The sequence below is a fragment of the Lontra canadensis genome, unplaced genomic scaffold (assembly GCF_010015895.1).
Source record: "Lontra canadensis isolate GAN:19392208 unplaced genomic scaffold, GSC_riverotter_1.0 scaffold109, whole genome shotgun sequence".
Lineage (NCBI taxonomy): Eukaryota > Metazoa > Chordata > Mammalia > Carnivora > Mustelidae > Lontra > Lontra canadensis.
Genome location: NW_022631103.1, coordinates 5061836 through 5084211, shown reverse-complemented (window position 1 = coordinate 5084211; position 22376 = coordinate 5061836). Strand labels below are relative to the sequence as shown.

Sequence of the window (22376 nt, the reverse complement as noted above, 5' to 3'; positions counted from 1 at the left end):
GGAAGCACCAGAAACAGTTCTACGAAGGAAATGTATAGCAATACAGGCCTAACTGAAGAACAATCTAATATATATAAAAGAATTAGAAGAACAAGAAAATCCTGGTTAGTAGAAGAAAATAATGAAGATCAAAGCAGATGTAAATGAAGTAGGCTAATAATAGAAAAGATGGACGAAATCAAAAGCTGGTTCTTTGAATAGACAAAAAAATAAAACTTTATCCAGGCTACTCAAGAAAAAAAGAAAGAACACAATAAAATTAGAAATGAAAAGTGACAACACTATAGAAATTCAAAGGATTATAAAACCACAAAGTATTATATACCAACAAATTAGACAACCTGAAAAAAAAAAATGAACGAATTCCTGAAACTACATAATCTTCCAAAACTGAATCAGGGAGAAATGGAAAATTTGAAGAGATTGATAACCATGAACAAAATAATGGTAATGAAAAAACTCCCAACATATAGAAGCCCCTACAGGAGCAGATGGCATCATAGGATAATTATACCAAACATTTAAAAAAAAAGAGTTAACACCTATTCTCCTCAAACTATTCCAAAAAATGTAAGAGGAATGAAAGCTTCCCAGTATAGTCAATGAGGCCAGAAATCAAGCAAAGATACTATAAAAAAGAAAACTATAAGCAAAATCCCTTACATATATGCAAAGATCCTTAACAAGATATTTTCAAACCACACTCAACAATATAGTAAAATGACTGAGTGGGATTTTCCCTAGAAAAGCAAAAATCGTTCAGTGTTCACAAATAAATCAATGTGATACACCACATCAACAAAACAAATGATAAAAATCATATGGTAATTTCAATAGATACAGAAAAAAATGACAAAATTCAAAATCATCCATGATAAAACCTCTCAAGGGGTTTAGAGGGACATCTCAACATAATAAAGTATGTATATGGCAAACCCACACCTATCATCATACTTACTGGTGAAAACCAATTTTTTTCTGTAAGAATGGCAATAACACAAGGATGTCTACTCTTGCCCCTGCTATTCAACATAGTTCTGGAAGTCCTAGTTACAGCAATAAGAAAAATAACTAAAAACATCCACACTGGTAAGAAGGAAGACCAAACACAGCTATATGAGAAAAAAATGATACTGGGCTACCCTTTCTTACACCATGCACAAAAATAAACTGTAATGATTTAAAGACCTAAATGTGAGACATTAAACCATAAAGCTTCTATAAGAAAACACAGGCAACAATTTCTTTCAGATAATCCATGGAAAAATTTTTCTGCATATGGCTCCTCAGGCAAGGGAATCAAAAGCAAAGAAAATGAAAACACTAAGATATATGCATCCCTATGTTTATTGTAACATTATTTATAATATGCAAGATGTGGAAGCAACTCAAGTGTCCAATGATAGATAAATGGATAAAGAAGTTGCTATATGTATATACAATAGAATATTACTCAGCCATAAAAAAGAATGAGATCTTGCTTTTTGCAACAATGTGAATGGACCTAGAAAGTATAATGCTAAATGAAAGAAGTTGGACTGAGAAAGACAAATACCATATGATTTCAATCACATGTGGAATTTAAGAAACAAATGAGAAAGACTCTTAAATACAGAGAACTGAAGGTTGTCAGAGGGAAAGTAGGTGAGGAGATGGGTGAAAAAGATAAAGTGGATTAAGAGTACACTTACTGTGATGAGCAACGTATATAGTATATTACATAGAGTAATATATAGAGTTATTGAAATATATTATATACCTGAAACTAATACAACACAGTTAAATTTCAATTAAAAATTTTAAAAATGCACTTTTTGCAGGTGACATTATGCTACACATAGAAAACCCTAAAGACTATCAAAATCTCTAGGAAGTAAAAAAGTTTCAGAATAGAAATTAACAGAAGGAAATAAGTTGGATTTTTATAAAAAGTAGCAAAAACAGACATCTTAAAAATCTCCATTTATAATTCTGTCAAAACAAGTAGAAGAGGGGTGCCTGGGTGGCTCAGTGGGTTAAAGCCTCTGCCTTCGGCTCAGGTCATGATCCCAGGGTCCTGGGATCAAGCCCCGCATCGGTCTCTCTGCTCAGTAGGGAGCCTGCTTCCTCTTCTCTTTCTGCCTGCTTCTCTGCCTACTTGTGATCTCTGTCTGTCAAATAAATAAATAAAATCTTAAAAAAAAGAAAAAGCAAGTAGAAGAGGAGTAAGTTAACAAAGGAGTTGAAATACCTTCCTGAAAACTAAGATTAAATAAATTAAAGATGACACAAGTGGAAAGATGTTACATGTGCTCATGGATTGGAAGAATTAATATTGGAAAAATTTAAATGCCCATACTACTCAAAGCAATCTGCAGATTCAAAGCAATCCCTATCAGAATAACAACTTTTCTCATAGAACTAGAACAAATACTCTTAAAGTGGAACCTCAAAGACCTTGAATAGCCAGAGCATCCTGAGGAAAAAGAACAAAGCTTGAGGTATAACAATCTGATTGAAGATGTACTACAAAGCTCAAGTAATCAAGACACTATGGTACTGGCACAGCAACAGACACATAGATTAATGCAAGAGAATAGACATCCCAGAAGTAAATCCATGCTCACATGGTCTGTTGATCTATGACAAAGGAGGCAAGAATATATAAAAAGGAAAAGATCATCTTTGTAACAAATAGGGCTGGGAAAAGTGGACATATACAGGTAAAAGAATGAAAATGGACCATTTTCTTATACCATTCACAGAAATAAACTAAAAAAAAAAAAAATTGAACACCTAAATGTGAAACATGAAAACAAAACTCCTAGAAAAAACATAGGCAGTAATTTCTTCAACATTGGTCATTGAAACATTTTTCTACATATGTCTTCAAAGAAATCAAAAGCAAAATTAAACCATTAGGACTAAACCAAAACAAAAACTTTTACACAGCAAATGAAACTATCAATAAAACCACAAGGGAACATACTGAATGGAAGAAGTTATTCAAAAAAATCATTTTTTAAGGGGTTAGTATCCAAAATAATAAACAACCTACACTACACAATACCAAAAAATAATCTGATTAAAAATGCACAAAAGACCAAAACAGACAATTTCCCAAAGAATATATACAGATGGTTAACAGACACATGAAAAGATGCTCAACATCCTTCATCATCAGGGAAATGCGAATCAAAACCACAATGAGATATCACTATACACCTGTAAGAATGGTCAGAATGGAAAAGACAAGAAATAACATGTGTTATCAGGATGTGGAGAAAAAGTAACCCTCATGCCCATCAGTGGGAATGTAAATTGGTATAAACACCGTGGAAAATAGTATGGAGGTTCCTTAAAAAATTTTAAATAGAAATACCATATGATCCAATAATTCCACTCCTAGGTATTTACCTAAAGGAAGCAAAACACTAATTCAAAGGTATACATGCACCTCTATGTTTATTGTAGCATTATTTACCATAGGCAAGATAGAGAAGCAACCCATGTCCATCAATGATGAATGGATAGAGAAGAGGTGATGCGTGCATGTGCGTGCGCATGCGCGCGCGCGTGCGCGCGCGCGCGCGCACACACACACACACACACACACACGGGAATATTACTCAGCCATTAAAAAAGAATGAGGTCCTGCCTTTTGCAATGTGAATATACCTAGAGGGTATTATGTTAAGTGGAATATGTCAGACAGAGAAAGACAAATTTATATTTGAAATCTACACTTGATCTTAGCCAAAAGGCTGAGAAGCGATTATATGTGAAATTTAAAAAAACAAAACAATTAAACTGCAGCAACAGACCCATACATACAGGGGGAAAACCATTGGTTACCAAAGTTCGGGGAATGGGTAAAATGGGTGAAGGAGAGGGAGGGATAGGCTTTTGGTTATGGAATGAACAAGTCAAGGGGATAAAAGTTACAGCATAGGGAATATAGTCAATAGTATTTTAGTAGTGTTGTATGGTGACAGGTTATAGCTACACTTGGGGTGAGCATAGTGTATTAGATTTGTCAATTTACTATATTGCACACCTAAAACTAATGCAATATTGTTTGTCAGCTATACTTGAATAGAAGATTTAAAAATTATCTCTGAAACATTCCAAATATTGGATTTATTATAACTTAAATCAGTTATTTTATTATTATTATTACTATTATTGAGAGAGCACATGAGTGGGGAGGAGGGGAAAAATGGAGAGGGAAAGAGAGAATTTTAAGCAGGCTCTACACTCAACTTGAAGCCCCACACAGGGCTCAATCTCATGACCCGGAGATCATGACCTGAGCTGAAATCAAGAGTTGGATGCTTAACAAACTGAGGCATCCACGTACCCCTAAATCACCTATTAGAAGCTGTGTTAATGTATTAAAGTGTATTAAATTGTTAGACTCATATGTGACTAAATGGAGAATGTCATTAAAGATATAAAAATAATTTTTACAAGAATCAAGTAGAAATTCTGGAGTTGAAAAGTTGAATAATTGAAATAAAAAATTTATTAATACAACTCAACAGATTTGGCCTGGAAGAAGTAGAAATCCATGAATTAAAAAAAAAATCAGATTATCCAGTCTGAGGAATAAAAAAAACAAGAATGAAGAATAAGGAAGTCTCTTCAGAGATTTGTGTAACACCACCAAATCAATAAACAAACAAGAGTCTGAGAAGAAGAGAGTCAGCAAGAAAATTTTAAGAACTTATGGTTCCAAACCTTCTTAATTTGATGAAAAATATACCTAGATATATTATAGGCAAACTGTTGGGAGACAAAACAGAGAATCTTAGAAGCATCAAGAAAAAGACTTAAAAAACAAGAACACTACAATAATAATACCTGATAGCTCATCAGAAGCCATGAAGGAAGGCAGTAGAATAACACTTGATATTTTTTTGTCCACCTATAATTCAACATTGAACCAAATTATCCTTCAAAACTGGAGGAGAAATTAACATATTTCTAGATAAAACCTGAGAGAACTCATTATTAGTACATTTACTGTACAAGAAATACTAAAAGTAATACTTTAGACTGAAATGAAAGGGTGCTAAAGATTAACTTGAATCTACATGAAGATAATAGATAATTATAAAACAGCACAAATGTGCTTTTGTTTAAGCCTCTTCTTCTGTTATCTAACTTAAATAACAACATCTAAAGCAGTAATTATAACACTGTTGGTGGGCTTAGGATATACAAATATGTAATTTGTATGACAATAAAAGCACAGAGGAGATAGAAGATACATTGAAGCATATATTTTGTATTTTGTCGAAATTACGTTGGTAGTAATCTGAACTAGATTGTTTTAAATGAAGATTCTAATTGAAATTCACAATTATTAGTGACAATTAGTAACTACTAATAAAATAACTGAAAAACATAGAAAAAAGGGAGCAATAGGGAATTTATTGGTACAGTACAGAATATGTATTTAATGCAAAAATTAACAAATTGACACAAAGAAAACAAAATGTTAAGTGTTAATCCTACTCTACTAGTAGTTCTATTGAAAGTAATTGAATTAAACATTCCAATCAAAAGGTAGAGATTGATGCAATGGAGAAGAAAACACGATGGGAGGAAGCTTGGGGAAGGTGGTTGAGAAAGAGGATCTGAACTTACCTCTTCCTTCAAGCACCAGGATAACAGCTGTATCTATGTGACTAACTCTGAAAAGGACCTGAAGCTTGACAGAATAGACCTTCCACAGCTAATCATAGGTCACAATGTAAATGGTAGAAGGGGTGGAGATGCATTTGGGAACCAACCCCCAAGAAGCAAGAGGATCAGACCCCACCCCAAGCACCGTCAGCACTGGATGTCCACACTGAGATGAGTTCCCATTATGTTTGGCTTTGAAAACCACTGGAGCTTAAATCCCAGGACCTTTAAAAATCAGTAGGCTTAACTCCAGGAGAGCCTAAGGACAATAGGAAACTAAGTCCTCTCCCTTAAAGGATCAGCACCCTAAATAACATGACCCTGGACACAGCAAAGAGGAGGCAGTTTGAAAAGTGCCTGGAGTATACATGAAGGAAATATATTAACTAATCTTAGGTCATGTGATGAAAAGGTAGACAACTACAGGAGATTGTTCTGGGAGAAAAAGTATCTGTGGGCACTTTATCTCTTTCCCTTCCTGAGCTTTAGATGCTGGCTTCTTGCAAAAGCCAGCACTAACTTCTCTGTCTACCTTGGAAGTACCACATGTTCTGCCCCAACATTCCCCTTCAGACCCTCCCCATCTAAACTACCCACCTTGGCAGGTGTCCCCTAGAAGCAGCTCCTGCCTCATCACAGCTGGCAGGCTGCCCTGGCTGAGACTGGTACCATTCCAAGTAACACCTGCTCTGGGGATAATGGACGATCAGGACACATGACAGCATGCCCACGGTTCTGCACCCAACCTCTTAAGCTCACAGGGAGCAAGCACTGGCCTTCAGTGTGCCTGAAGTTATGACAAAGTGGCTAATTGCAGACAGCTAGGCTGACTATCATCCAAACCCACCAAAAAGCTCACAGGCACCACAGACACACCTCACAACAGCCTGGGGAACAAAGTCTCCCCAGGGTGCCCACAAAGTAGATCATTGCAGCTAGCTAGAGTGAAAGCAATCATGTCCCAGACCAAACAGGAAGGCACACAGAGCCCACAATGGGGATACTCACTGGAGCAGCTGCATCTGGTGACGGGGAGCAGTACCTTGTAGGGTACCACCTCAAGACCAGGAGATGTAGCTGATGTATCTAAAACACTGAAACACAGAGAATTAGACAAACTGAGAAGAGAGAAGAATATATCCCAAATTAAAGAACAAACCAAAATCACAGTAAAAGAGCTAAATGAAACAAAATGAGCAATATGCCTGATAAAGAGTTGAAAGTAATAATCATAAATATAGACAATGGACTTGAGACAAGAATAAATGAACTCAGAACTTTAACAAAGAGATACAATTTTAAAAAGTGAGCTGAGGAATATAATAATTGAAATGAAAAAAAAAAATACACTAGAGGAAATCAACAGATTAGAGGATGAAGAAGACTAGATCACTGATCTGAAAAACAGGGTAATGGATAGCAACAAAGCTGAAGGGCAAAATAATAAAGAATAATACAAAATGAGAATAAGTTAATGAAACTCTATTACATCATCAGGCACAACAACATTTGCAGTATAGGGATCCCAAAAGGAGGAGACAGAAGAGGACAGAAAATTTGAAAGAGTAATAGCTGCAAACATCCCTGCACTGGAGAAAGAAAGAAACATCTAGGTCGAGAAAACACAGAGAACTCTCAACAAGCTGAACCCAAAGAAGTCCACACCTAGACACATAATAATTAAAATGGTAGGAAGTGATGATAAAGAGAATTTTTAAATCAGTAAGAAGAAAAACATTACATAAGACTTACAGCTGATTTCTCAGCAAAAACTGTGCAGGCCTGAAGGGAGTGTTTTGAAAAGAAAAAACCTACAACCAAGAATACTTCTCTCTTCTTCTAGTGTGAATGATAACCTTGCTGGGTAAAGAGTTTCCCAGACAAGCAAAAGCTAAAGGAGTTCATCACTACTAAAAGACCCTTATAAAAAAACAAGGGCCCAGGACCTGATGGATTCCCTGGAGAATTCCACCAAACTTTCAAAGAAGAAATAGCACCTATTCTCCTGAAGCTGTTTCAAAAAATTGAAGCAGAAGGAAAACTTCCAGACTCTTTCTATGAAGCCAGCATTACCCTGATCCCCAAACCAGGCAAAGACCACACCAAAAAGGAGAATTTCAGACCAGTATCACTGATGAATATGGATGCTAAGATTCTCAACAAGATCCTAGCAAACAGGATCCAATAGCACGTTAAAAAGATTATCCACCATGACCAGGTGGGATTCATTCCTGGGCTACAAGGATGGTTCAACATTCGCAAATCAATCAATGTGATAGAACAAATTAATAAGAGAAGAGAGAAGAACCACACGATCCTCTCAATTGATGCAGCAAAAGCATTTGACAAAATCCAGCATCCATTCCTGATTAAAATGCTTCAAAGTATAGGGATAGAGGGAACATTCCTGAACTTCATAAAAATCTATCTATGAAAGACCCACACAGCAAATATCATCCTCAATATGATATTGAGGAAACTCATATCATATTTCCCGTTGAGCCTTCCCGTTGAGATCAGGAACATGACAAGGATGCCCACTCTCACCACTCTGGTTCAACATAGTATTAGAAGTCCTAGCAACAGCAATCAGACAACAAAGAGAAATAAAAGGTATACAAATTGGCAATGAAGAAGTCAACCTCTCGCTCTTCGCAGATGACATGATTCTTTATATGGAAAACCCAAAAGACTCCACTCTCAAACTACTAGAATTCATACAACAATTCAGCAACGTGGCAGGATACAAAGTCAATGTACAGAAATCAGTGGCTTTCTTATACACTAACAATGAAAATACAGAAAGGGAAATTAGAGAATCGATTCCATTTACTATAGCACCAAGAACCATAAGATACCTGGGAATAAACCTAACCAAAGAGGTAAACGATCTGTACTCGAGGAACTACAGAACCCTCATGAAAGAAATTGAAGGTGACACAAAAAGATGGAAGACCATTCCATGCTCTTGGATCGGAAGAATAAACATTGTTAAAATGTCTATACTGCCTAGAGCAATCTATACTTTTAATGCCATTCCAATCAAAATTCCACCAGTATTTTTCAAAGAGCTGGAACAAATAATCCAAAAATTTGTATGGAATCAGAAGAGACCCCGAATCACTAAGAAAATGTTGAAAAACAAAAATAAAACTAGGGGCATCAGGTTACCTGATTTCAAGCTTTACTACAAAGCTGTGATCACCAAGACAGTATGACACTGGCATAAAAACAGACACATAGACCAGTGGAACAGAGTAGCCCAGATATGGACCCTCAACTCTATAGTCAAATAATCTTCGACAAAACAGGAAAAAACATACAGTGTAAAAAAGACAGTCTCTTCAATAAATGGTGCTGGGAAAACTGGACAGCTATATGTAGAAGAATGAAACTCGACCATTCTCTTACACCATACACAAAGATAAACTCAAAATGGATAAAAGACCTCAACGTGAGACAGGAATCCACCAGAATCCTAGAGGAGAATATAGGCAGTAACCTCTTCGATATCAGCCACAGCAACTTCTTTCAGGATACATCTCCAAAGACAAAGGAAACAAAAGCAAAAATGAACTTTTGTGAATTCATCAAGATCAAAAGCTTCTGCACAGCAAAGGAAACAGTCAACAAAACAAAGAGGCAACCCATGAAATGAGAGAAGATATTTGCAAATGACAGTACAGACAAAAGGTTGATATCCAGGATCTATAAAGAACTTCTCAAACTCAACACACACAAAACAGATAATCATATCAAAAAATGGGCAGAAGATATGAACAGACACTTCTCCAATGAAGACATACAAATGGCTAGCAGACATGAAAAAATGTTCATCATCACCAGCCATCAGGGAGATTCAAATTAAAACCACATTGAGATACCACCTTACACTAGTTAGAATGGCCAAAATTAGCAAGACAGGAAACAACATATGTTGGAGGGGATGTGGAGAAAGGGGAACCCTCTTACACTGTTGGTGGGAATGCAAGTTGGTACAGCCACTTTGGAGAACAGTGTGGAGATTCCTCAAGAAATTAAAAATAGAGCTTCCCTATGACCCTGCCATTGCACTACTGGGTATTTACCCCAAAGATACAGATGTAGTGAAAAGAAGGGCCATCTGTACCCCAATGTTTATAGCAGCAATGGCCATGGTCGCCAAACTGTGGGAAGAACCAAGATGCCCTTCAACGGATGAATGGATAAGGAAGATGTGGTCCATATACACTTTGGAGTATTATGCCTCCATCAGAAAGGATGAATACCCAATTTTTGTAGCAACATGGACGGGACTGGAAGAGGTTATGCTGAGTGAAATAAGTCAAGCAGAGAGAGTCAATTATCATATGGTTTCACTTATTTGTGGAGCATAACAAATAGCATGGAGGACAAGGGGAGTTAGAGAGGAGAAGGCATTTGGGGGAAATTGGAAGGGGAGGTGAACCATGAGAGACTATGGACTCTGAAAAACAATCTGAGGGGTTTGAAGGGGCGGGGGTTGGGAGGTTGGGGGAACCAGGTGGTGGGTATTGGAGAGGGCACGGATTGCATGGAGCACTGGGTGTGGTGCAAAAACAATGAATACTGTTACGCTGAAAATAAATTTAAAAATTTTTTAAAAAATTAATGTGAATTCTTTGAGTGGAAAGAAAAGGCTCTAATTGAAATAAAAGTATTAAAGGAAAATAATTTACAGGTAAAAGCAAACACATGGTAAAAGTAGATTAGACACTTATAAAGCTGTTATGGAGGTTAAAATACAAAAGTAGTCAAATATGAAAACATATACATAAAACAGGAAGGGGGAATAAAATTTTAGGTATTAGACATGCTTTTAGATGTTGGGAACTTAAGCAACCAAAAACTTACTATAGATTGCTGTAAACATAAGATGCTATATATGAACCAAATGGTTCCACAAATCAGAATCCTATAATAGATATAAAAGAGGTAAAGGAATCTAAGCATAACACTAAAGAAAGCCATCAAGCCACAAGTGAAGAGAAAAAGAGAACAGAGAGAAAAAAAAAAAAAGAAAACAATTAACAAAAAGTCAATAAGTACATATCTATCAATAATTGCTTTAGGGGCACATGGGTGGCTCAGTTGTTTAAGTATCTGCCTTTGGCTCAGGTCATAATCCCAGGGTCCTGGGATTGAGCCCCCCATCATGCTCCCTTTGCAATGGGGAGTCTGCTTCTCCTTCTTCCTCTCCCCTCGGCTTGTGCTCTCTTTTGCTCATTCTCTAGCTCTCAAATAAATAAATAAAATCTTCTAAAAAGATAATTGCTTTAAATGTAAATGGTCTAAATGCTCCATGAAAAGACATAAAGTGACAATGGATTAAAAAAAAATTTCTGTGCTGCCTAAAAGAGATTCATTTCAGACCTATAGACAAATATAAACTGAAAGTGAAGGATGGAAAAACATATACCATGCAAGTGGAAGAGAAAAAATTTGAATTATCAATACTTATATCAGACAGACTGTAACAAGAGACCAGGAATGGTGCTACATCATGATAAAGGGATGAATCCCAAAAAAGGATATAACAATTATAAATATCTATGCACCTAACATAGGGGAACCTAAATACATGAAACAAATATCAATACACATAAAGAGAAATAGTAATACAGTAATAGATGGCTTTAAGAATTCACTAGTATCAATGGATAGGTCTTCCAGACAGATTATCATGGAAATAGTGGCTTTGAATGACACAAAGGACCAGATGGACTTAATAGTTTTAAAAACAGCAAATACACATTCTTTTCGAATGCACCTGGAACATTCTCCAGGAGAAATCACATGTTAGGTCACAACATAAGTCAGAATAGAAATACGATATGATGAGCTTGGGAAGATGGTGCAGTAGGAGAATCAGAAATTCACACTGTTCCATGTTTACAACTCAGTATCACTCACATCCAAGTAAATAAGCCAAACAGCCATCCAAAGACCCCAGAACAAACTCCACAACTAAATGTAGAGAAGAAGCAGCTTCAAAGAAGTTAGGAAGGGCAGAATCGGTGGTCAGGTTCTGCTGTAGGAATAATGGAGGTGCAGGTATGGAGAAGAGAAAGTAACAAGGATCGCGTACAGGGATGACAAATCTCCATAGTGTCTGGCTTTGAAAAGCAGAGGGACAGAATTCTGTGAGTTTGTATAATCAGCAGGACTTGGAGCCGAAGCTTTAAAAGTCAGCTAACTCAGCACTGGATGAGCTGGGAGGGCCAGTGATAGCTTAAAAAGACAGCAGTACACAGAAAGGCAACATAGAAGCAACAGTGCACAATACCTGGGGCAAATGGGGAGGAGACCTGTTCATTTGAATTTCAGAGCATGTTAGGGACTTCTCTGGAAACAAAGGAACTGGCAGGTGCCATTTTTCTCCCCTGCCCCTCATCATAAACAGAACCACCCACAGGAGGCATCACTGCACAGACATTTGCCACCTATCTGGCTAGCAGTGAATCCCATCTAGGAGTTCTGAGAATTTGCCCACTCCAGGCCTGCTGGTTTGGCTCTGGCCTTAGCAAAAACTTTGCTGACACTGAGTACTCCAGGAGCTGGCACTATACACCATGCCCTGGCCACTGCCACGTGTTATGTCCCTGGCAGCCACTGCACACTAATGGTGGGTTGGGAGGAGGGAGTCCTGACCTAGAACTAGCAGCTCAGCAAAAATTTTGCTAACATTACTGCCCTGAGCTTTCCTGCTATCGTCACACCCCCTCAAAGATGGTTTGCCTGGGTCTCACTAACCACAGAAGATAAGCACAGCCTACAACAGGCAGAATCAGTGCAAATGTCTAAACAAAAAGCAACTCAGACACAACAGCATGGCGTAAGCAACACATAGAAGACTGCTCTGAAGTGCCACATTCTGATGAACAGGGGACACTGTACTGCAGGACTTCTTCAAAAAGCCACTACTTTCAAGAGTAGAAATTGTAGCTGACTTTCCTAACACAGAGAAACAGACACAGACAGGTAGACAAAAATGAAGAGACAGAGGAATATAATCCTAAATGGAAGAACCAGACAAAATCACAACATGAGATCTAAACAGAAAGTAATATGTCTGATGGGTAATTTAAAGTAATGATCATAAATATACTCACTAGACTTCAGAAAAGGACAGAGAACATCAGTGAGACCCTTCACAAAGAGATGAAAAAAATGATATATCAGAGATGAAGAATTCAATGAAATTAAAAATACAGTAGTACAATAGATGGAATAGATAATAGGCTACAGGAAGCAGAGCAACATACAAGTGACCCAGAGGACAGATTAATGGAAAGCAACCAAGCTGAAGAACTAAGAGACAAACAAATAGTGCAAAATGAAAATAGCCTTAGATACCAATGATACCATCAAACATAATAACATTCCCACTATAGAGATCCCAGAAGAAGAGGAGAGAGAAAAGGAGGCAGAAAATATATTTGAAGAAATAATAGCTGAAAACTTCAGAAATCTAGGGAGGGAAACAGAGATCCAGATTCAGGAGGCACAAAAATTCCCCAACAAAATCAATCCAAGGAGGTCCACACCAAGACGTATAGTAATAGTAAATAAAATGATGAAAACAGTGATAAAGTATTTAAAGATTGCAGAGTAAAGAAGTAACATACAACAGAAACCCCTTAAGACTATCAGCTGATTTTTCAGCAGAAAACTTTGCAGGGCACAGAGAAGTGGCATGATATATTCAAAGTGCTGAAAGAAGAAAAATCTGCATCCAAGAATGGTCTATCCAGCAAGGCTATCACTCAGAATAGAAAGAGAGATAAGAGTATCCCAGACCAACAGAAGATAAAGGAATTCAGGACCACTAAACCAGCCATATAAGAAATGTGATGGGAAACTATGAGTGGAGAAGTAAAGCAAAACTAAGAAAATTAGGAATCACAAGAGAAAAAAAAAGTATATCTGTAATAATTAGCCAAAAGAAGCATAAATAAAAGGATGTAAAATATACCAAATATGTGCAATATAGAGGGGGGAGAAATAAAGAGTAATTTCAAAATTAAGTGATCATCCACTTAATACGGGCTGCTATATGCAAAAGACGTTATATATAAACCAAATGATAACCACAAATGAAAACACAGTAACAGACAGGCAAAAAATAAAGAGTAAGGAATGCTAGTACTTTACCAAAGAAGGCCAACCAATCATGAGAGAAGAAAGGAATAAAGAGAAAACAAAAACAACCATAAAGTAAATAACAAGATGGCCAAAAATATAAAGCATACATATCAGTAATTATTTTGATCATAAATGGACTAAATGTTCAAATCAAAAGACATAAGGAGATGGAACAGATATTTAAAAAAAATTAAAACATAAGAACCAAAAATATGTTGCCTACAAGAGACCCATTTCAGACCTAAAGACAAATGAAGACTGTACTTGAAGGGATGGAGAAATGTTTATCAAGCAAATGGAAGTGAAAAGAAAGCCAGAATCACCGTATTTATAGTAGACAAAATAGACTTAAAAACAGAGCTGTAACAAAGGACAAAGAAGGACTATATAATCATAAACAGTACAATCGAACAAGAATGTATAACAACTGTAAAAATACATTCACCCAATATGGGAATACTGAAATACATAAGAGTTAATTACAAGCATAAAGGAAATAACCAATAGTAATACAATAATAGTAAGGGACTTTAACACCTCACATCAATGGACAGATCATCCAAAAAAAAAAAAAATCAACAAGGAAACAGTGGTTCTCAAGGAGATATTGGACCAGCAGAATCTAACAGACATATTCACAATGTTCCATCCTAAAACAAGATAGAATATTCTTTTCTATCAAGTGTACAGAGAACATTCTCCAGGATAGATCACATATTAGACCACAAAACAAGCCCCCCAAAATTCAAGAGGGTTGAAGTCATACCATGCATCTTTTTTAACCACAGTACTATGAAACTAGAAATCAACCGCAAGAAAAAATCTGGAAAGACCACAAATACATGGAGGTTAAATAACATGATACTACACACTGGATATGTCAACCAAGAAATCAAAAACAAAAACACATGGAAAAAAATGAAAATGGAAAATCTTTGGGATGCAGTAAAAGCTGACCTAAGAGAACAGTTTATAGCAATAAAGTTATAGCAATAAAGGAAAATCCCAAGTAAACAACCTAAACTTACATCTAAAAGAACTAAAAAAGAACAAACAAAACCCAAAACTAATAGAAGGAAATAATAAGAGCAGAAATACACAAAATATAAAATTAACAAACAAAAAATAAGAACAGATCAATGAAACCAGGAATTGGTGTTTTTTTTTTAAAGATCAACAAAATTTCAGTAAACCTTGAACCAGACTCATTGTATGTGTGTGTGTGTGTGCGTGTGAGAGAGAGAGAGAGAGAAGATTCAAAATCAGAAATGAAAGGGGAGAAATACCAACTGATACCACAGAAATACAAAGGATTATAAGAGAATATTATTAAAAGTTATATGTCAACAAATTGGACAACCTGGAAGAAGTGTGTAAACTCCTAGAAACATGTAATCTCTCAAAACTGAATCAGAATCAGGAAGAAATAGAAAATTTGAAAAGACCAATGACCAACAATGAAATTAAATCAGTAATCCAAAATAAATAAATAAATAAATAAATAAAAAACCACAACTCCCAACAAACAAAAGTCCTGAGACAGATGGCTTCACAAGTAAATTCTACCAAATATTTACAGAGTAAAAGATAGAAAAGGGAGGAAAACATCCAAATTCATTCTATGAGGACAGCATTACCATGATACAAATACCAGATAAAGACACTACAAAACAGGGCACCTGGGTGGCTCAGTGGGTTAAAACCTCTGCCTTCAGCTAAGGTCACGATCCCAGAGTTCTGGGATCGAGCCCTGCGTCGGGCTCTCCACTCAGTGGAGAGCCTGCGTCCTCCTCTCTCTCTGCCTACCTCTCTGCCTACTTGTGATCTCTGTCAGTCAAATAAATAAAATCTTTAAAAAAAAAAAAAGACACTACAAAACAAGAGTGACAGGTCAATAGCTACAATGAGCACACAGGCAAAAACCCTCAACAAAATATTAACGAACCAATTTCAATAATACATTAAAAAATCACTCATTGTGATTGAGTGGGATTTATCCCTGGGAGGCAAGGGTGGTTCAATATTTACAAGTCAGTGGCGCCTGGGTGGCTCAGTGGGTTAAGCCTCTGCCTTCAGCTTGGGTCATGATCTCAGGGTCCTGGGATCGAGCCCCACATCGGGCTCTCTGCTCAGCGATGAGCCTGCTTCCCCCTCTCTCTGCCTGCTTCTCTGCCTACTTGTGATCTCTCTCTCTCTCTGTCAAATAAATAAATAAAATCTTTAAAAAAAAATTTACAAGTCAAATGATGTGATACTCCAGATCAATGAAAGAAGGTATAAAAGCCATAAAATCACTTCAATAGACACAGAAAAAGCGTTTGATAAAGTACAACATTCATTCATGATAAAAGCCTTCAACAAAGTAGGTTTAGAGGGAACATAACTCAACTTAAAGGCCATATATGAAAAATCCACACTTCACATCATACTCAATGGCAAAAAACTGAGATTTCCCTTAAGGTAAGGAAGAAGACAGGGATCTCCACTTATCAGCACTATCATTTAACATGATATTGGAGTTTTAGCTGCAGCTATCAGAAAAGAGGAAGGAATAAAAGGCAGTTAAGGAAGAAGTAAAATTTCCATTAATCGCACATTACATGATACTAGATATACAAAACCTTAAGGACTCCACCAAAAAAAAAAAAAAAACAACAAACCCAGAATTGATAAATGAATTCCATAAACTTGCAGGATACAAAATCAATGTGGCATATGCTAATAATGAAATAGCAGATAAATTAACAAAGCAATCCCATTTATAATTGCACCAAAAATAATAAAATACCTGGGAATAAACCAAAGAGGTAAAAGACCTGTGTTCTGAAAATTATAAAACATTGATGAAAGATAACGAAGATGACACAAGTGCAAAGATTTTTTTTAAAAAGATTTTATTTATTTATTTGACAGAGACAAAGAGAGAGAGGGAACACAAGCAGGGGGAGTGGCAGAGGGAGAAGCAAGCTTCCTGCTGAGCAGGGAGCCTGATGCAGGCCTCCATCCCAAGACCCTGGAATCATGACCTGAGCTGAAGGCAGCTGCTTAACGACTGAACCACCCAGGAGCCCAGTGGAAAGATAGTCTATACTCATGGATTGGAAGAACAAACATTGTTAAAATGTCCATACTTCCCTTAGCTATCCACAGATTTAATGCAATTCCTTTCAAAATCTAACAGTTTTGGGGGCGCCTGAGTGGCTCAGTGGGTTAAGCCTCTGCCTTTGGCTCAGGTCATGATCTCAGGGTCCTGCGATCGAGTCCACCTCGGGCTCTCTGCTAGGCGGGGAGCCTGCTTCCCCTTCTCTCTCTGCCTGCCTCTCTGCCTACTTGTGATCTCCCTCTCTCTGTCAAATAAATTAAAAAATTTAAAAAAAATCTAACAGTTTTCAATAAACTATTCTAAGATTTGTATGGAACCATAAAAGACCCCAAATATCAAAAACAATCTTGAAATAAAAAATACAAAGCTGTAGGTATTTCAATTTCAGATTTCAAGTTATACTACAAACCTATAGCAATCAAAACAGTATTATGACTGGCACAAATATAGGCACATAAATCAATGGAATAGAACAGAAAGCCCAGAAATAACCCAACATTTATATGGTCAATTAATCTTTGACAAAAGAGGAAAAAATATACAATGGGAAAAAGATAGTCTCTTCAACAAATGGTGTTGGGAGGACTGAACAGCCAAATGCAAAAGAATCAAACCAGCCCACTGGCTTATAACATACACTAAGATACATTCAAAATATGTTAAAGACCTAAACATGAGAGCTGAAACTATAAAAATCCTAGAAGAGAGAACAGGCAGAAGTTTCTCTGACATTGGACAGAACAACTTTTTTTTCTAGATATGTCCCCTGAGGGAAGGGAAGCAAAAGCAAAAACAAACTATTGGGATTACATCAAAATAAAAAGCTTCTGCACAGCAAAGGAAATGATCAATAAAACTAAAAGGCAACCTATTGAATGGGAGAGGATATTTCCAAATGACATCTCTGATAAAGGGTTAGTGTCCAAAACATACAAAGAACTGATACAACTCAATACCAAAAAACCAAATGTCCAGTTAAAAACTGGACAGAAGACATGAAAAGACATTTCTCCAAAAGACATGTAGATGGTCAACAGACACATGACAAGATGCTCAGCATCACTCATCATAAGGGAAATGCATATCAAAACTTCTGAGATATCACCTGACACCTGTCAGAACGGCTACGATAAAAAACGCAAGAATCAACAAATGTTGAACCAGGATGTGATGTGGGAAAAAGAAAGCCTCTTATTGTGTTGGTGGGAATAAAAACTAGGGCAGCCACTGTGGAAAACAGTATAAATTTTCCTCAAAAATTTAAAAATGGAACTATTTTACAATCTAGTAATTGAGTTACTGTGTATTTACCCCCAAAATACAAAAACACTTATTCAAAGGGATATATTCACCTCAATGTTTTTTGCAACATTATTTACAATAGCCAAATTTTGGAAGCAAATCAACCCAAGTGTCCATTGTTAGATGAATGGATAAAGAAGATAGTGTGTGTGTGTGTGTGTGTGTACACACATACATATGTATTTACATATATACATACACATATGTACAATGGAATATTAGTCATAAAAAAAACAATGAAATCTTGCCATTTGCAGCAACACGGAGTTAGAAAGTATAATGCTAAGCAAAATAAGGCAGTAAAAGAAAGACAAAGACCATATGATTTCACTTAGATATGGAATTTAAGAAACAAAAATTATGAAAGGGACAAAAAAGAGCACATTTCTGGTTAGTCTTTAACAATAGAGAACAAATTTATGATTACCTGAAGGGAGGTGGGTGAAGGGGAGAGAAATAGATTAAAGCACACACTTATCATGATGAGCACTGAGTAATATATAGAATAGTTGAATCACTACATTGCACACCTGAAGCTAACACTGTTAACTAAACTTGAATTAAAATTTTAAAACTTAATAAATAGAAGTCTGAATAAATTTGAGAAGTTAAAATTATATCAAGCATCTTTTGAAGCTCAACCCAACCATATAACCAAGAAATCAATTACAGGAAAAAGCTAGAAAAATACACACAGGAGTTAAAAAACATGCTACTACTCAACCAATGGGTCAAAAAAATCAGAGAGGAAATAAATAATACATGGGACAAATGTAAAAGAAAACAATTGTCCAAAATCTTTGGGATTTGGCAAAAGTAGTCATAAAAGGAAAGTTTGTAGTGGTACAGACCTATCTCAAAAAAACAAGGAAAATATCAAAAAATCCTAATCTTTCACCTAAAGAAGCTAGGAAAAGAAGAACAAAGCCCAAATTTAGTAGAAGGAATGAAATAATAAAGATTAGAAAAGAAACAATTGAAATGAAGAAAAAAATAAAAACGATCAATGAAACCAAGAGCTGTTCCTTTGGAAGATTGATATACTTTAATCAGACTCATTAAGGAAAAAAAAAAAGGATCCAAATAAAATCAGCAATGACAGAGGAGAAATAACAACTACCACCACAGAAATACAAATACATAGGACTATGAGAGGACTACAGAAATTTATGTCAACAAATCAGACTAGCTAGAAAAAACGGATAAATTCCTAGAAACATACAATCTTCCAAAACTGAATCAGGAATAGAAAATTTGAATAGATTAACAGTTATATAATTGAATAGGTAATCAAGACTCCCAACACACAAAAGTCCAGGAGAAGATGGTTTCACAGGTAAATTTTTACCAACAGTTAAAGAAGATTTAATATCTGTTCTTGTCTAACTACTCCAAAAAATAAATGAGGAAGAAAAGCAGTGTTAGGAGGCTCAGTCAGTTAAGCATCAGCCTTTGGCTCAGGTCATGATCTCAGGGTCTTGGGATAGAGCCCCACATTGGGCTCCCTGCTCATCAGGGATTCTGCTTCTCCCTCAGCCTCTCCCCTGTTCCTGCTCTCTCTTTCTCTCAAATAAATAAATAAAATCTTAAAAAAAAAAAGAAGAAGAAGGAAATCTTTCATAGTATTAGCCTGATACTGAAACAGATAAAGATACTATAAAAAAGAGAGGAAGAAAGAAAGAACTACAGGCCAATATCCTGGTGAACATAGATACAATAATTCAGTGGAAATATTGGGAAACCCAACTCAACAAAACTTTAAAAAAAAAACTAGTGAATCATTGAACACTAAATCAAGAACTAATGGTGTACTATATGCTAGCTAATTGAACTTAAAAAATCCTTCATCACATCAAGTGGTATTTATTCCAGGGACAGAAGGCTGGTCAATATTTACAAATCAATCAATGTGATATATCACATTAAGAAGAGGGAGGATAAAAACTATATGATCATCTCAATAAATGCAGAAAATACATTTTGCAAAATGCAACATCCATTCAGGATAAAATTTAAGTCCAGCAATTACACTACTAGGTATTTACCCATACAATACAAAAATATTAATTCTAAGGGATACATGCCCCCCATGTTTATAGCAGCATTTTCTATAATAGCCCAATTATGGAAATAGCCCAAGTTGACTAATGAATACATTGTCTAATGAATGGATAACATGTGTATATATATATATGCAGGGAATATTAATCATTCATAAAAAAAAAAGAACCAAAGCTTGCCATTTGCAATGACAGGGATGGCATGAGAGAATATTATGCTAAGTGAAATAAATTAGAAATAAAAGACATACCATATGATTTCACTCATGTGGAATTTAAGAAAAATGAGCCAAGGGGGAAAAAATAGGCAAACGAAGATATGGACTCTTAACTACAGAGGACAAACTGATGGTTACCAAAGGGAAGGTAGATGGGAGGATGGACTAAATAGGTCATAGGGATTAAGTAGTGCACTTGTGGTATGCACTGAGTGTTGTATGGCAGTGTTAAATAACTATAGTTTATACTTGAAACCAATATTACACTGTATGTTAACTAACTGGAATTTAAATAAGAACTTAAAAAATAAATGAATAAAAATTAGGTTTTGATGGAACAAACCTAAACATAATAAAGGCCATATAACAAACCAATAGTTATTATCATACAACTTTCCCATCAGTAGTGAAAAATTCGAAGCTTTTGCTCTAAGATCAGGAACAAGACAAGGATATTCACTCCTGCTACTTCCATTCAGCCTTATACTGGAAGTCCTAGCCCCAACACTCAGACAAAAAAAGAAAAAAAGAAGTAAATGTGTCACTGTTAGCAGATAACATGATACTAAGTACAGAAAACCCTAAGGACTCCATCAAAAACTATTAGATATAACAAATTAACTCAGTAAAGTTGCAGGATGCAAAATTAATAAAGAAATCTGTTGCATTTCTATATAGTAATAACAAAGTATCAGAAAGAAAAAATTAGAAAACAATCTCATTGGCAATTGCACCAAGGATAAATGCCTAAAAAATGAATTTAACCAACAAGGTGAAAGACTTATACTCTGAAATCTGTAAGACAAGAGGAAAGAAATTGAAGACAACATAAATAGAAAGATAAACCATGCTCATGGATTGGAGAGTATTGTTAAAGTGTCCATATACTACTCAAAGCCATCTACAAATTCACTGCATGCTAAATCAAAATACCAGTAGTTATTTTTCACAGAACTGTAATGAATAACCCTAAAATTCACATGGAACTACAAAAGATCTTGAGTGGCCAGAGCAATGTTGAGAAAGAAGAACAAAGCTGGATGTATAACAATCCCAGATTTCAAGATATAGTACAAAGCTATAATGATCAAAACTGTACAGTTTTGGTGCATGAGTATGCATACACACACACACACACACACACAAAGACACACAGGTCAAAGGAACAGGATACAGAACCCAGAAATAAGCCCACAACTACATGGTGAGTTAATCTAGGACAAAGAGATAAGAATATACAATGGGGAAAGAGTCCTTTCAATAAGTAGTGATGGGAAAACTAGACAGCTATATAAATGGAGGGAAGAAGACCCCTTTTTCACCTCATACACAAAAATAAACTGAAATGGATTAAAGACCTTTATGTGAGACTCGAAACTACAAAACTCCTAAAAAATATATAGACCATAATCTCTTAGATATTGGCTTTACTAGCATATTTATGGATCTGTCTCCTCAGGCAAGAGGAAAAAAAGCAAAAATAAACTATTGGGGTTATATTAAAATAAAAGGCTTCTACACAATGAAGGAAACCATCAACAAAGCAAAAAGGCAACCTACTGAGTGGGAGAAGATATCTGCAAATGAAATATCTAATAAATGGTTAATATCCAAAATATACAAAGAACTTAACTCAAAACCAAAGAAACATAATCTGTTTAAAAAATTGGCAAAAACTTGAAAAGACTTTTCCAAAGAAGACATACAGATGGCCAATAGAAATATGAAAAGATGCTCAACACCACTAATCACCAGGGAAATGCAAATCTAAACCACAATGAGGTATCCTCTTACACCTGTCAGAATGGCTAGATGGTAACTAACAATACTAAAAAAAAAAAAAAAAAAAGGCTAGAATAA

The 22376-nt window shown here is 35.9% G+C and overlaps 1 pseudogene; it reads right to left on the bottom strand.

Annotated features, from left to right (window-relative positions):
• Positions 1 to 3530: 3530 nt before the first annotated feature.
• LOC116856425 lies at positions 3531 to 3755 on the bottom strand (annotated as a pseudogene).
• Positions 3756 to 22376: the final 18621 nt, after the last annotated feature.